The sequence below is a fragment of the Bombus terrestris genome, chromosome 13, assembly GCF_910591885.1.
Source record: "Bombus terrestris chromosome 13, iyBomTerr1.2, whole genome shotgun sequence".
Lineage (NCBI taxonomy): Eukaryota > Metazoa > Arthropoda > Insecta > Hymenoptera > Apidae > Bombus > Bombus terrestris.
In genome coordinates, this window is record NC_063281.1 from 716,990 (window position 1) to 733,057 (window position 16,068).

The following is a 16,068-nucleotide window of genomic DNA, read 5'->3' on the forward strand; positions in this document are numbered from 1 at the left end:
ATGCGACGCAGAAAGATATGTTTCTTACTTATCTAGGATATTTGGAATAGCATGAAAACTCGTCACAAAATTATTCTGGAGAAAGATTTATGTGAAGATAAACGAACGAGTATCTTAGACCTATCCTAGCTTTAATATCTCTGTGACAAATTTTATCTGCTTCTTCCTTATGTAATGTTCGCCACGTTGCGAACAACACGGATTTCCCATATCCGTGCATCAGTATCACCAATCCCCATGGCACAAACAAGTCGCTGAAGAGGCTAATCCAGGCTCTCGCAACGATGATGATCACGCTACGAGTATCTCTAGACATCGTGCTATCCCATCCAATTCCGTGTTGGATAAAAACGATCATTTATTAACGAAACAAACGCAGGATCGGCTTCTTGCTTCCGTCGTGTCGGCATTATACGTCCAGTTAAGGATCGCGCCGCGGTAAATCCTCTCCAATGATCTTGGATGAACTCGCGGCACACTTGCCGCCCGTTTACAACGTGTGCCGCGATAAAAAGCTCGTTACGCGTGTAAATCCATCGTGAGTATCCTTCATGAACATGGAAAGGGGAAACGAAACTAGAAAGAAGAGAGAAAGGTAATGTTTGATGAAGACAAAGCGAGAATCCATACCTTTGCAGTCACGACCGTGTAAAGCAACTCTGTACAGGAGGGAAAAAAGGGAAAAGGGAGAAGAAAGAAAGGGCAGAAGATAAGGGAAAACAAGAATGACAGAAGAAAAATGAGAAAGATAAAGAAAAGGGTAGATGGACGAAAAAAGGTTGGCAGATAAGGTAAAGGTTAAGGGATGATAAAGAATAAAGGAAATTAATCAATTTCGAAAAATGTGAACTTGGAAAATAGTCTGAAACATATGAATGAAAAATTTATACATTTGTATTTGTTGAATGCCACCTAGTATTCAATATCCTGGTGAAAATTTGGAATTTAAAAATTTCTCTCTAAATTACATACACGATTAAACTACTAATGAGAAAACATAGCTATTATCTTGATTTAGCTAAGTAAATATCCTTGATATTTTATGTATTTTCTTAGATTTCTGTTAGTCAACGTAGATACGGGAACTTTCGTGACAATCGATTTTACACCTTAGTTCGATTGCGTTCGTAGAAAGTAGTTACAGGACTTGAAACGAGTCGCGGAAGAACTAGCTTTTGTTATCTACAGTCGTATAAATTGACAGCTAGATAACAGAGACACTCCTCGTTGTCGATTATCGCGAAAAATGTTTACGTCTCCGATAGTCTTACCCAGAACAAATACCTTACCCCGGTTGAGATATCGGACTGCTTTTTGCGGATTTCTAGTCAACCAGCCGCCTCTGCACACTAATCTCAACTCGCGCAATCGTCTCTTACTTCCCTGAAAAACTTCTGCTTTTATCTATTATTAACTATTACTAAAAAAATGACTACAAATTTAGCAACTATTAATTAATAAAAGATACAATTATATAAAAAGAAATACAGATGACAGAAAAATCTGATTACAGATTGGAATTCAATGTGGAAAAATGCACAAGCATCAAGGCAAAAGTTCACTACAAACGTATACTTCAAACGTATACGTTCAAAATATTTTGCACATTGAATAATAGTATCTTCGGATAGTTCGAATCAATAACATTTCTACAGAGTTATCTGAATTGAGCGTCACAACTTCCAACAACTGATAGCGAGAAACGGTCCAGCGTGTTTTCATTTGTTTTTGATAGATTTAATCTGAAAATATAAACAAATCACCACTGAACGCTGTAGATGCTTAATTTCACAAAGAGGATAAGAGAACAAAAACAATAATCCAGAGACGATTGACAAGCTAAAAGACAATATCATAGACGACGTTGATGAATTTTAGTTCCAGTTACGTGAAAATATAGTGGAAAAAGTGTCAAGGATGACACTTGAACGATATTACGTTCCACAATTAACGTCATAAAGCTGACTTTATACTGAAGTAAAGAAGTCGTACAAATTTCAAATAATTCGCGTTTTATTTCGATTCGAAGATGTTCACTCTATTTGGATAACCAGAACAGAAATTCTATAAATCTTATCCAGTCATCGACACCGTCGCGCGATTGACTTTGAAATTTATTAATACATTCTCTCTAGAGCTGTTGATTATGTGCAGCCGGCAGCTCGGTTGCAAAGTTCGCGTGGTTGCACTTAGCGAATCCTGGGCCTGAGTTTATGGTCTCATAAATAAGGGAACGTAAAACCAATACGCCGACTTTTTATGCAGCGAACGAAAGCTGTGCGAGTCCTTGCCGCTTTCTCAGCGTCGAAAGGATGTAAACGGAAACGTGTCTACATATACTCCGAGCTTCTGAACCGAAGCTTATACACGCGCAAACGATCGTCGATAAGCTCGCCTAATTTATCGCCTCTTTTTCCTCGAAGGTTGATGCACCGAGTTGCATCCGTTCGTTTCGTGCGCCGATGACTGCTGTCTTTGTGCTGATCGTTTCGAAGATGTATCCTAATGAAAAGACAATGCGATTTTATATTTAAATAGAATTCTATTTATGTTTGTCTCGCTAATGCTGGTTTCATTTAAAATTAATACCAAAACCTATTAAAGTCGACTCAGCATCTAAAGTAAATTCATCTGAACGATAATCCAACATTTTTATTGTAAATACTATAAATAGACGAATCTTTATTAAAATTATATTAATCTTCTCGCCCCTGTTACGTATGTAGAATATAAATTATATATTAAAAAATAACTAGAGTATTTTCATTTTTAACATTACTTATAGATCAGATCCACCGAGCACTCAATAACTGAATTAAGATCGAACAATAAATTCAGTCAATAAAGCTCAACTAAACCACATCAAAATCATCCCAATCCACAACGTAACGAAAGTAGCTTTCATTCCAAACATTACTTATACATAGACCAGGTAGAGGTATTGAATATTCAAAAATTAATGTCGATCAGCTGATCCCAGGCTCAGAAACGAAGTCATACCTTGGGAGCCACTCCTAAAACTTTGAACGAGAACGGAATGACGAAAAACAAACTCACACCTCCGAAACTGATCAAAGCGGAAGTAACCTTGAATCTCCTGCGTCCCACCCACCCCAAGGGACGACAAAAATCTGCACCTCGCATCATTGCACAACACTCGCATTACATAACCCCCGGAGCCTGGAGTATAACTTCATAGTCGGTCCGTGCGTGGAACACCCTGCACCTGCGATCGATCGGCGATACTCCTCCGTGGTGGTCCCCGGTCTCGCATGCGAGGAGTTCCTCGCGGCCTTTTCGAATCCGATAACGCGACGCGCTCCTCTGCACGTGTTCCTGTGGTTCCCTCGCGGACGCATCCTCGTGCGACATAAAACATTCCCCGGCGATATAAATCGGCCGCGCAACGAGATCGATCCTCGTTACCGCATCGCGGCGTAGACAGTCGACGAGCTCGAGGCTTTACCGGTCAAAGGGAAGGGGGTGAGAGAGCAGAGAAGAAGGGCTGGACGGCGCCTTTTGTTTTTGCCCCGTACATCAGATACTAGTCTGTCCGTTATCAACGAGTGGTATCAGGCCCACGGCGAGGATGTAAGTATACGCGGCGAGTTCCACGCCGCGCACTGTGTGTCTCAGATAAGATATCTCCGGGTACGGGGTACCGATGCCTCTGTCCACCGTCCAAGCTCCACCTTCATCGTATTGCTTCGTCCTCTCTGTCCTAAGAGCGTGCCAATAAATAACTCGAACCCATCGGTTTTTGTCGATCGTACCGTTTCACCCTGTGGCGCGAACGCGCGAGCTTCGATTCGTGGATCCTCGGTCGGTTTGCTTGGATCGTTTGATAAAAATGAGAGTCTTCTTTTTTAGGCTGAGGTGTGAAGTGAACCGGTGTTAAGATGGGCTTTTTTAGAGTACGAAGGTTCTTGTGGATTGTGAGAGGGTGGGAGTAGGTTTCAGATTGTATTTGTCAGATTTGATTTATGTACCCGCGGTTGCCGCGGTAAAAAATAAAAGATATTTGTGCATTATTTAGTATTGCGTTTACAGTGGCTATCGGTATTATTAAATGGTACCAAACTTAATATGTTTGGAATTAATTGATTAGTATGCAAATGCAACGATAACTATAAGGATGTGCAAATACTTTTTCTAATTACCATGCATATGTACTAATTGATTAGATTCGAGTATATTGATTTTCGTATCATTTAGTGGTACTTGCATATGATTACAAAAGTTTGATTCTATGAATATGAAATGTAAAACCTGATAAAGAAAATGCATCGTTGGAAAATAAGAGTACAATGTACTGTGTACGATGAACAAATATTTTTTGCAGCCAGTGTAAAGTAGTTGCGTAGTTTTATTACATGTTTAATTCTTTCACTGCCAAGTACGTACGACGATTTAAGGTTGTAGAGAGTTTGGAAGGATTTAAACTTTTCTTATCAAATATTCATAGATTCTTTAATTAACCTTCAAAATGTAATATGCAATTATCTTCGAGCAATACCAAAACGCTTTGACCATCGATAGAAACAACTATTTGTTACAATATCTAGCGAAGAAAACATGTACAATGAAAACGCTTTGAAATATTCGTTTTCCCGAAACAAGAGAAGATATATTGTCAACCATAGCAGGGGCTTTGGGATTACCGTAAAACCCCTGTCGACAATGTCTAACTCAATGTTCCTTTTTTGTGGGTTTTAGCGAAACGTCGGTTTTACAAGCGCTTGACGGACCACGCGATTTTGTGAGGCGGATAATACCAGGGCGGGCTGTTTCGCAGAGCGTGCGACGCTATTAAGAGAGGTCGTTCGTTTGATGTCCTCGAAGTGGTGGACTGCGCGCACGAGCATCCGCGGATCAGCCGGAACAACGAAAATTACGATTGGCCAAGAGAGTCGGTTTAGCAAGTTAAAACATGACTCGCGGCGCGAGAGATCGGAATCGGAGCCAGCCACCCTATATAATCTGCGCTTGGAAATTACACGATGATGTCTTGCCGGATAAACTCGGCGAAGATGATAATGTTCAACGGCCATGCAAACGAATGGAAATCGATGTCTTCGAAAAGATGTATCGCTCTCTTTCTTTTCTCCGTTCCTCCTTTTTGCTTCTTTCGAGCTTCTTTTGGAGCTTCTTTCGAGCATCTTTGGCCTCGTCGCCACGCGTTCGCGCTCGTGCTAACGAGTGATAACATCGCTATCGATTACGATCCTCGTACGGGGAACGCGTTTAAAAGTAAACGTGGTTGGTTCTGTCTGATTGCGGGGCCATACACGGATTACCATTTTCCTTCTTAATGTCTTAACGTAACGGCTTGGAATTTTGTCGTCGTACGACGACAAAATTGTCCGCTTGATCAGCGTCAGACACGCCTGATCGGCAATCTCTTATTCTACTTAGGCGGTACTTGGACAGATTGGGTCGTTACATTTTGCTCGGGTAATTGAGGGTTCGAGAAAGAGGTAGTGGTTGTCGTTTTACTTGTAAAGTGCTAACATTTTCTGTGAAATAATGTATGCTCTTGTATGTACGTCTTTATTTAAGTTCGAGAAATGTCGGTTTTAGAGGATCTATAGGGGAATTTCTAAGATTTTTAACTTGTTATTTAGAGATTCGGTATGGATAAATCTTAACCCCGCTACCGTTCTTAAATTTCTATATTTCAATCTTGCCGTTACTTTAACGAATGAAAGGAGTTTATAACGTCTTGAAAAGTTATTTGATATAAAATTAAAGCAAACAGGAACCATGCGATAAAACTGTTTTTGTATTTTGTTCGAACTGCGAAGATATTTATTGACGTTAGAAAATTATAATTGGATCGAGAGGTGACAGAAGAAACGTAGCAGGGCTAGTGATAATAAACGTTGCACTATTTCATCTCTACTCTCTTCTATAAAAGTCTGCGCTATCACCGCTTTATTTAAATGAAAATATCAAACACCTAACATCTAATCCATTAAAAATTCTTTCAGCATTCATCCCGAATTTGCAAACTCAGAAACAATTAACGAGAACTAAACTTCGTTATAGCACGTTTTCGCCACGCGACTTTTCTACGATCATCCACGAAACAAACACGTCGTGCTCGTCTTGGTAGATCTGCTTGCGTAAGCCTGACACGAGGATGCAACCGGTCGAAGAAAACAAACGTGCGTGCACCGATGCAGCGGAAAAAAGGTTGGCGATCCCACGGAGCCACGCGATGCTTCACGCCACGTGCACGTGATCCCGCGACCTTAAGAGCAAGAGCACTATTTCCCGCCGCCGGCGCCGCTGCGCCGACAGATTCTCTTGCTCCTTTCGTGCATGCCGTTGTGCTACAGGACGTGGCACGACACGAGACCGGAGATTAATATTATCTCGCGTGAACCGGCGAGATCGTTTTAGAGTTCCTGCACGTAGAGAGGCTGCCGCTCGACCCTGTCTTGCTTCTTCCATGCTTTGCCCGCTTCCGTTGCGCTCCGCCAAGTTGGAAGCTGTTCAGATCGTTAAGTATCATCACAGAATGGAGGGTGGTTTTTCGAGGGATTCCTTTAATTTCTCGTTTTGTAGGATTTTGGTGGTTTGTTTTTACAGGATGTTAGTGGCTTTAATATTAGCTCCCTTTTATACGAAGGATAAAGCAGAAATGAAATCCTATGCAAATTTTTTGTTATTATTTTACTACGTGAAATTTATGTCAAATTATTTTATTCGAAAGTATCGCAGATTTTTTAGAATGTTATGGATATTGAAATGTTGCAGCTTAATGTTATATATACCTATTGTTCCGAGTATAAGAATAACACAAATTATAGTCTGCATTAATGGTAACAGCGACCACTCATGAATCATATTTTGTGCCCGTTTAAAGTTTACTCTTTCTTTTCTGTATTTTATTGAAACGCCTTAAATTCCTATGAAGAAATAATTTACAATATTTTGTACATTATACGTTACAGAATAAATTACAATTATACATTATCATACATTATGCACTTATAAAATTTTAAATCCGGTTGCAATCTTAAAGATGGATGCTTACATCGATCTTATCTTTTCAATTTACCAGCAAAATACAAATTTTTTAATTCTAAATTTCTTCAAATCTATCACATCAACCTTGAAATTTCCATGAAAGTTACACCACAGAAACATCTCGTTGGTATTGCTACAAGGCTCCACAGCGCTCCTATCAGGCAAACACGATATACTCCCGGTATTATTCAAAACGGTGCTGTAGCGAGCAGCGTGGCTCTTCGAACGTCATTAACATACACCGTTCGCATATGCATATCGCTACCGTGCTTTGTACACGAGAACACTGTACACGCGTGTCGTATGAAAGCACAGCGAGTTCGTACGTGGAACAATAATGTGTACAAAGAGCGATACGACTACAGAGTCGACAAAAAGTGCCGCTAATATTTCCCGTGTTCGCCTTTGGTGCGTGACGTGCACCCGGCACGGTTTCAGCACGATTTTCTCGGAACGTTTTCTTCCAGCCACTATGAAACAATTTTCGGATCTTCCTCTCAGCCGTATATTGTTCCTTGACATGGAAATTTCTTCCCGGAATTTAGATGATGAGACTTGGTTGTTTTAATGAATCGAAAGAGGGTGGCTTTGCTGATCCTTCGTTTTAATACAATTTTAGAGGGGACTAGGATTTGGTACTGACAAGTATTAAACAATTTTAGTAAAGTCGTTGGAGCAAGTTTTGCATGCTGTATGTTAGATATTCGTTCAAACTTTATAAGCTTTATAGCTTTATTCAAAATAGTGTATTTAATATTATATGTTGTACTGCATGAAATGCTATTTATCAGTGATAAAATAAATACAGAAATACAGAAAAAAATACAAATATTTTCATTCAAAAGCATAGTTTCAGGAGAACTTCGAGTGAAATCAGAAACCGATACGTATCGAAAATAATCACCATGCAAGATGCGTTGATCGGTACGATGCAAATGCCAGGATGCAAAAGCAGAGTCTCTTCCTTGACCAGTTCTGAACGATTCAAAAATTCGCCACGGGCGATCGACCAAAAACGTGTGGCCCCCGTTCGAGGAGGAGACTCGAATCGAGAGGAACAATGACGAGAGAATGAAAGAGGAAGAGGAAGAATAAAAGTAAGAAGCTGGCTATACGAGCGATGCACCAGCATCTGGCGCGTTTAATGTCTTCGCTGATGCGCGAAACGCGTTTGGTCGTATTCTCTAAAGTACCTACAGGGCTCGATCGCGAGCCCAGAAAGTCGATAGTGTTCTCCTGTCGCGGACACCGTGTCGTATCATCGATTTCTTTGTCTCCTCCGCATCTTTCTTTAGCTACTTCTTCCTTTGTTCTTTCCTTTTGCTCGTGAAACGTTTATAAGCTAAACTGAATGCTAAAGCGTTAACTCTGAACGCTGTTGTACCTACAAGCTGCAACCAAGAGTCTGGAAAATGGTTAAATTATTAATAATTATTCAGAATCTAAATTGCTAAATCTAAATTGCAATATTTACTCCTGTAATAGGAAGAAGAGCAGCTTACTCTGTGCTGAATAAAATTTGCAATTATCAATTGAATTTAATTTAATATAATTCTTATTTTAGATGTGTGAAGATCAAACGATACTCGGATGTCTTGGAAGTCACCTTCCCTCACACGAAATTGTTGAAAACTTTAAACTGACATTAAATGAGTTTTATGCTTCTAGCTTAATATTTCCGATAATGGAAAATCGATTGATTATACCTTATGCGGGATTCGTAAATTTACGGATTCACGGTGGCGAATTTCATGACTTCATGATCAATTCATGACGCAATTCACTTAGAATTACTTAGTACGGTTTCTGTAATGAAAGAGTTAATAGACTGCGGATTTTTATGTATTCTTATATTTTTATGAACATAATTAGGGAAATGGAACCTACATAGAAATTTGTTTTATCTACTAGATATTATGTTATAATAAATATTTTTATATACATTATTCTATTATTATATTATATGCTGTTTCGAATTTAACTATGGTGAGTAAAACCCAGCGTTAGGCAATGCGTTCCGATCATTGTCACAAAAAGAATCACTATTTCGAATTTATCCGTTGAGGGTGATGAGTTTTAAATATATGGATTGTGTGCATTTTTGTATCTTAAAATTTCCAATAAATGCATAAAAGTCTGTCTCTTAATTATATAATTAAAAAGAATTTTTGATTTTGAAAATATCGTAAGCACAAGGTAAAACACAATTAATTTATTCAGAACTAAGCAGCGATATAAGTCGTGAAAATTGCATGAATGCAAAGTTACTGAAAAGTATGAGAATGTGTTACTAAAACAATTAATCTTTAAATTTGCCTCATAAATATGACGCCCGGAATTAAAACAGGAGAACGTTATTTTTCTAAAGTGTATCGCTTACTAAGCTACCTTCTTTAACTATAGAAGCCTCTTATTTTACTCAGGTCAGGGTTTCACATAAATTGATTCCATGATTGTTGTGCAGTCAGCAAATGTTTTGCTAAGCATTGGAAAAGGAAATCTTACGCATACGTAGATTTTGCGTATACCATTTAAAAAATCCGAGGGTCGACATTCATGATCAAACACGTGAATCTACTACGATGCTTAAGGTGTATATGAGAGATTTCAAGAAAAAAAAATAGGTGACTGTCACGTCCCGCGCCACGCGCGATCCGTAGCGCGAAAGTAAAATTGGTAATTTCTTTCAAATCAAGGTAATTTAAAACGTTTATTTGAAACCGTGTTTACAGTATTTGAAGTGAAAGACCAGTTAAAGCCGCTAAAAGCTATATCTTGCGAAAACTTATCTAACTATGTTTTTATATTTACTTAATTATGTTTTTATAACGATATTAAGACAATTTAAATTGTAAACAAATTCGGCAGTCGAACAAACGTTGGGGATCTTCCCAAACATTTTCAAAAGAAAGACCCCGACGTTTTTTCACCTCCGACAGATATAAATAAATGTAGCGACTCAGAGAAGTCAGAATACAATAATTACCGTTCGTCTATCGAATATTAGTTAATTAATTAACATTCGTCAACCGAATAATTACCATTGTCTATCGAAGAATTTTATATCCGTCAGTCTGTCTGTCAATTGTCAATATCGAAATCGAGTAAAATTTGAATAAATCATTACATATTGTAAATTTACTGTCGAACAACTTTGATCCTCTCTCGTGCCAGTATTCCTACACATAGCAGGTTAGCCGAAAGTGGAACTTATTGCCAGTTGCAATAAACGTCAGTTAACGTTACCTTCTCGTCGGCAACTAAATAGAACGTAACAATAACAAAGTTTTTAATCTGAAGAAATCGTGTCTATAATAAAATTTTTACATTCGTCTTTAAGCTAATTTTTGAGAGAAATGTATCAAGATAGTGGTATACCTTATAAAATTTTGTATCAAAATAATTACGATGCGAGTTATTTTTGTAAGATGTTAGTGATTCAAACACTAGTTTTCTTTTTATATAAAGAAATCAGTTGCTCTTTTATACACAGAAATTACTTCCTTTTTTCAAATTCGAAAATGTTTTATTGTTTGAATAGAAAATTACTAATTTGTAACTTTTATTACAAAACAACCCATAAAAGATAAAACTGCACTAACTGGTGCCATTATACCAAAAAAAATTCAAATAACTCGCATACTTGCATATTTTTTTCCAAAATTCCTGCCTACCTCAAAGCGCCCGATAATTGATGAATATAATTTAAATACTTGTGGAGAGTTACCCCGATTAATTACCGAACGAATATATAGTGTATTGGGAATTTTTTTCTACATATTGATTGCACGATTACTTCTCGGGTTGGCTTTCAGCTTAGTGATTAATCATAAGACACGTAGTGAGCCGGCTGCGAATTAACCGTGTGGTTAATACCCGCCTCAATAATTAAATATCAAGCTTTATGCTGACGAACGTGGTTGAACGGTCGAGTAAAATCGAACTGTTCGACTTGAGAGATACTTCCAGCCAATAATTGGAATGAATTAATGACTCGTGAATCATATTTCCCATCGGATGCAAAATATTTTTTACAATCTTCGTTTAATCAAAGTACAAAGCTTTATGGGATACTAGGAACTTATAATTACAAAGCGTAATGTATCGATTGAAATGCATATATGTTCGAAAGGAAAGACAATTTTTTAATGTTATTGGTTCGTTTCTAAAATTGATTCGCGTTGTTCCAATTATTTATTTTTATCGTACGATTTGTATTCTTTGCGATATTCTTTGAGATTCAACGTGTACATTCAGCAAGCGTTCGTATATCTTCCTTCGTGAGAGGTTCTTAATGAGTATGCCACCAATTGATGATCCTTAATTTACTTTCGAGATACTGACTCGTGCAACGTCGCGGAACTTTCGCTGCATAATTAATAAACTCTGCTGCATTTTAATTGTCGATCAATTAATCACGTGCTCCGGCTTTGGTGTAGTGCTATCGGTGTTTTACATTTTGGGAATAGATCGACCAATGTTTGTTGTTAATTTATATTTTGTTGTCGCACATATTGTTTTCATATTTATAGCGTTAGAGAATGTCTGACTTGAGAAGTTTCGAGGTTATATTTAATCGAACGTTACTGTTATTAGAGGCAATTGATAGCAGCCGAGGGCCGCCAGATCTTCGTTTTTCTCGCCATTCCCGCGTTTGTAGCCATACGACTTGTACGAGATAAATGGTAATTAGTATTTATAAGGAATGTAGTTAATAATATCATTTACAATTCAACTCTACGATTTTCTTATTTTTACGCAATATTTTTTTCTACGCAACACATACTATTTTTATAGTTTTATATACCACAATCACCATATATATATAATAATATGAAAAAATAATACATGTATAATGAATGATCTTATAATTGACAGTAAATTATAACTATAAGGAGTAGATTGATAGAGAGTAGAATATAACGAAGAACAAAGAGAGACCTGTAATTAGATCTATGCCTTTCTTGATTATTTTGAACGAACTGTTTAGTCTAATACCAAGTATTATCGAACAAAGTCCAACAAAGTACATATTGTAAACCAGACTTCGTAATATATAAACTAACAACCATAACTTCAGTAAAATAAAAGATCCCCAAAACATCACTAGCAATGGTGGAGAAAAAGAAAGAAATGTCTCTTGCGGTTGGAGAAAAAATTGCTCGGAGAAAAAAATCTTCGAAAGAGAACATTGTCGGCGAAGAAACGGGAAGGTTCCACTTGACTACCTTCCCAGGAGAAGTCTTTTGAGAAACCGAAGAGACCATCGCTCGTCTTCACGGTCTTCGTCGTTTTTTGCGCCGGCTTAATTCTCATCCTTCGCTGTTGCCTCGAAAGCGAAGCACGGATAATTTTAGCGAGTCACCGCGTGATGATACTCGTCCGTGTTTCTCACGTACTGCCTCCGATGATAGTACCACGTGGTGGTCATTAAAGCCTTGCGAAAGACGCGGAACGCGAGGACAGCCTCTTCTGAAAAGAGAAATATAATCCTGCTGCTGTTGCTTGTTTAAACTAACGAGACATAATCACTTTCCTGTGATTCGTGGGAAAATTTAGTCCCGGTAAGAGGGAGGGAGGAAAGGAGAAAAAAAGAGAGAGAGAGAGAGAAAGGGCTAACTGTTAAATTATGGTTATCGTAGATGTGTATTCGGACGAATTACCGTTTTAACGAATACTCAAGACATCAGTGTAATTGAATACAGTCGTGGATAAAAATAAATGGAAAGACAGTGAAAATGGTTGTCGATATAAATAAGGATATCGATAAGATATCAATTGAATACTGCTTGTTTACATAAAAAAGTAAATATTTTTTATTCAATTTCAATTAGTTAATAAATATTCTATGTATTATAAGGATATATGTATATTAACAGCGACGCGTCTTCGTTATAATGACAGATAATTCGCTGCTATTTACCGTAATTTATGACTGGGTCTTTAGCTTGGTAAGGACTTCGACAGAATGCTCGAGCGAATGTTTGGGAAGTCGATAACCAGCGATTCAAATTCGGTTCGAAGCCAAGCTATGAAATATGGATGATATCGATTGTTTAGACTATTTAGACTATACATGAGGCAGTTTATTGATGACAAATGACTTGACGTTGCATTGTCAAAGACTAAAGACTTTGTCTAAACCGTAAAAGTTCACAGAGTGGGGAAGGTAATGATGTCGTTTGGTAAGGGGACTATGCAGATTCGAAAACTATAAGTTTACATCAATTCGGATCATAACCATTGTAATCCTTGAGACATCAGCTTTCGATCGACGTATCACACTTGCTCCTATTCATTGTCTGAAAAGAAGAATTGCTGCGAATATTATGTCGTAATAAAATTACAAGTTTGCAAAATTGACGACTGATGAAAGAATAAATTTTGGAGATTTTTCACTTTCGATTCTTATTTTTTCATATTGGAAACTATAAGTATTACGTAATAACTTAAATAAAAAATAAACTTAATTCGCGCGTGAACGTCGTACCAATTTCTTCGCGCATTCAACGATAAATACAGATGCATGAACGAGACTTGCTCCGGGATGTTCCACAAGTGCTTCAAACTTGCAGATTCATCGCAATAATCATTACCAATGGCAATGCATCACGTCGAACAGAACATCACATTTCTCGAAGAAACGCCCGCATCAAACTAATCCTAAATTGTTTTTGTACATTGCGTCTCAAGATTTGATAATATTATTTACACAAGGTTCGTTGTATCAGTACACTTTTTGTAATTTCAAAATATTATCACACAGTCAATCTGAAAATTCTTCACAAAGATTCTCCATAATTTTTCTCCTACAGAATCATTATAAAATTAAATTTCACTTAAATTAACGTATCAAGTAACCAGTTAATGCAGCGACAGTACGTCGTCTGAATTATTCTTTCTTCAAACGCGCATATTTGTTGAGACGTTTGAATGTAAATTATAATTTATTGATCTACTATAACTGCATCAAGCATACAGGTCAGGGTCCGCAATTAGTAGTAGGAATCATGCTACCATTCTTATTTATGATATATGAATGTACCATATATATATATATATATATATGGGTATTCCATATTGAAGAAAAATTAACTTTATATTTGTTGATAAAAGCAGAAGCAAAGTATAATAGTAGGTGATACATACAAGCAATAATAATAAAAGGATACAGATAAATAATAAATTTCGCCAGTAAGAAAACAACGTGAGAAGGTAAAACGAGGAATTTCAATGAAAATCGAGAACATCAAACGTGTAATATCAGAGATATCAAGGAGGAAATTCACCCAAGCGAAATACCATAGAATTCCAAGGCGTTCTTCAACCACGATTCCTCTTCAGGAATTTCCAGGATTGAGGTGGAGCTATTATATAAAGTTATGTATGAAGATTACAAGAGAGAACACGATAATTCAAATTTCCTATTTCTCACAACGAAATAATTTATTAATTTGTCTATAATAATATAAATATGTGTCTTTTTCCATATTCTTCAAAGTTTTAAAAATATTCCTCGTTATAATATTAGAATAACGATGATAAATATTAAAATATTGCTTGTCTTAACAATTATGTCTTCGGTTTTCACAAGACTTACTACTACTTATCAATTATTTAGAAGAATTGTAAGATCTTTGAACCTAACGGGTTGTTTTCATTTTCAATTAAGCCATGTTAAAACCTTCCTATTTTAATCATAAAGTAACATTAAATTCTGAAAATCAGTAGAGATGTATTTACTCATCATACTCTACTTTTGTAATTCTCACGTGCTGATACTTTTTCTTATAATTTTTATTGCGCGCCTTAGACTAACGAAGCTTCGCAAATTCCAACATTATTATCTGGAATAATCATTTCCATATACAAATTCAACAGAGGATTCTATACACGAAGAAACGAGTGTCAAGCCTATCCACTGACGGAGACGAAGGGAAAAAATGGCGTTTCGTCAAGGACACGAGTTTGTCCCTCGGGAAGGGTAAATTACTGCCGTGGGCGAGGACTTCTCATAAAGCACTGCGCAAATTAAGTAGCCAAGGAAAAGGGGGAATATCGTCATTATACATATATACATATATAGGAAGCGAAAGGAAATGCAACGAGAGCCACGTCGAGGGCCACTCGTAATTTTTATGGAAATTATTATCACCGGTAGGAGGTAGGCTAGAAGTATCATAAATTACGCCGAGTCGCGAGCTTTGCCTCGTCTAATTATTATTTGGCAATTAAACTTTACTCTTTACTGCGTGTGCACGCCTCCATGGATTCTCCTTCTCTCTCTCGCTCTTGAGTTCTGCCGTTCGAACTTAGGCATCCGGTATCGTAAAAGGCCAAAGAAAGATGGTCGTTATGAACGTTCGAAGACAGTGAACGTCCTGCTTCTTGTCGAAGGATATCGGTGATCAGCCTTTATGGCGTCGCTGTATCGTTGAGATTTAATATGGTGTTTCGTAAAAATTGAATGGTTAAACGAATCGCCGTGTATTCTTCAATTACACGATGGACAATGTTGAAGTTGAGAAACAGTGTGTGTCCAAAAGCTGTTTTCGACAGATGGATGTACAATTTATGTTTTCTGTTCGTTGGGCAGCGTAGCTACAAATATATGGCTTAGAGTTCTAAGCTTTCATTTATGGGATAAGTTTTAACCGCAAAGGATAATAAGTTACCTATGTTAAAGGAAGGCTAGAGAATGAATATAGTTTTATTAGTGGAAGCAACTTTTATTTGAAATTTTGATTAGAATGAAATTAACTGGTGTCGTTAACACTTGATTCGATTGGCTTATATTTATTAATCTTCTGCCTTAATCAACCGAGTTAACTTGGCCTGATTCCCTTTTTTTTCGTATTTCTATGTACTCTCCGAAATATCAATGCAATAATTTCCTACATAATAAAAATAACATCAAGATATTTTGTATGTTTCCTTATCCATATTTGCAAAATGGGAATAAAAAGGAAACTAAAAGGATTGTGTATTCCGTGTTTCAAAATCTACCACACTGCGTAATTATTACAAAAGGTA

General features: G+C 37.1%; 1 protein-coding gene across 7 annotated transcripts in view; it reads left to right on the forward strand.

Moving 5' to 3' along the window:
• The window catches only part of LOC125386170, a 241,613-nt gene that overhangs the window by 98,486 nt on the left and 127,059 nt on the right, over positions 1-16,068 (forward strand). Inside the window, exon 4 of one of the 7 annotated variants that reach the window (XR_007226077.1) lies at positions 4,717-10,290. The exons of the other annotated variants lie outside the window; for them this stretch is intronic. The gene's annotated coding sequence lies outside the window, so the exon portion shown is untranslated. Of the gene's footprint in view, positions 1-4,716; positions 10,291-16,068 lie in introns of those variants that run through there. 7 annotated transcript variants of the gene reach the window in all.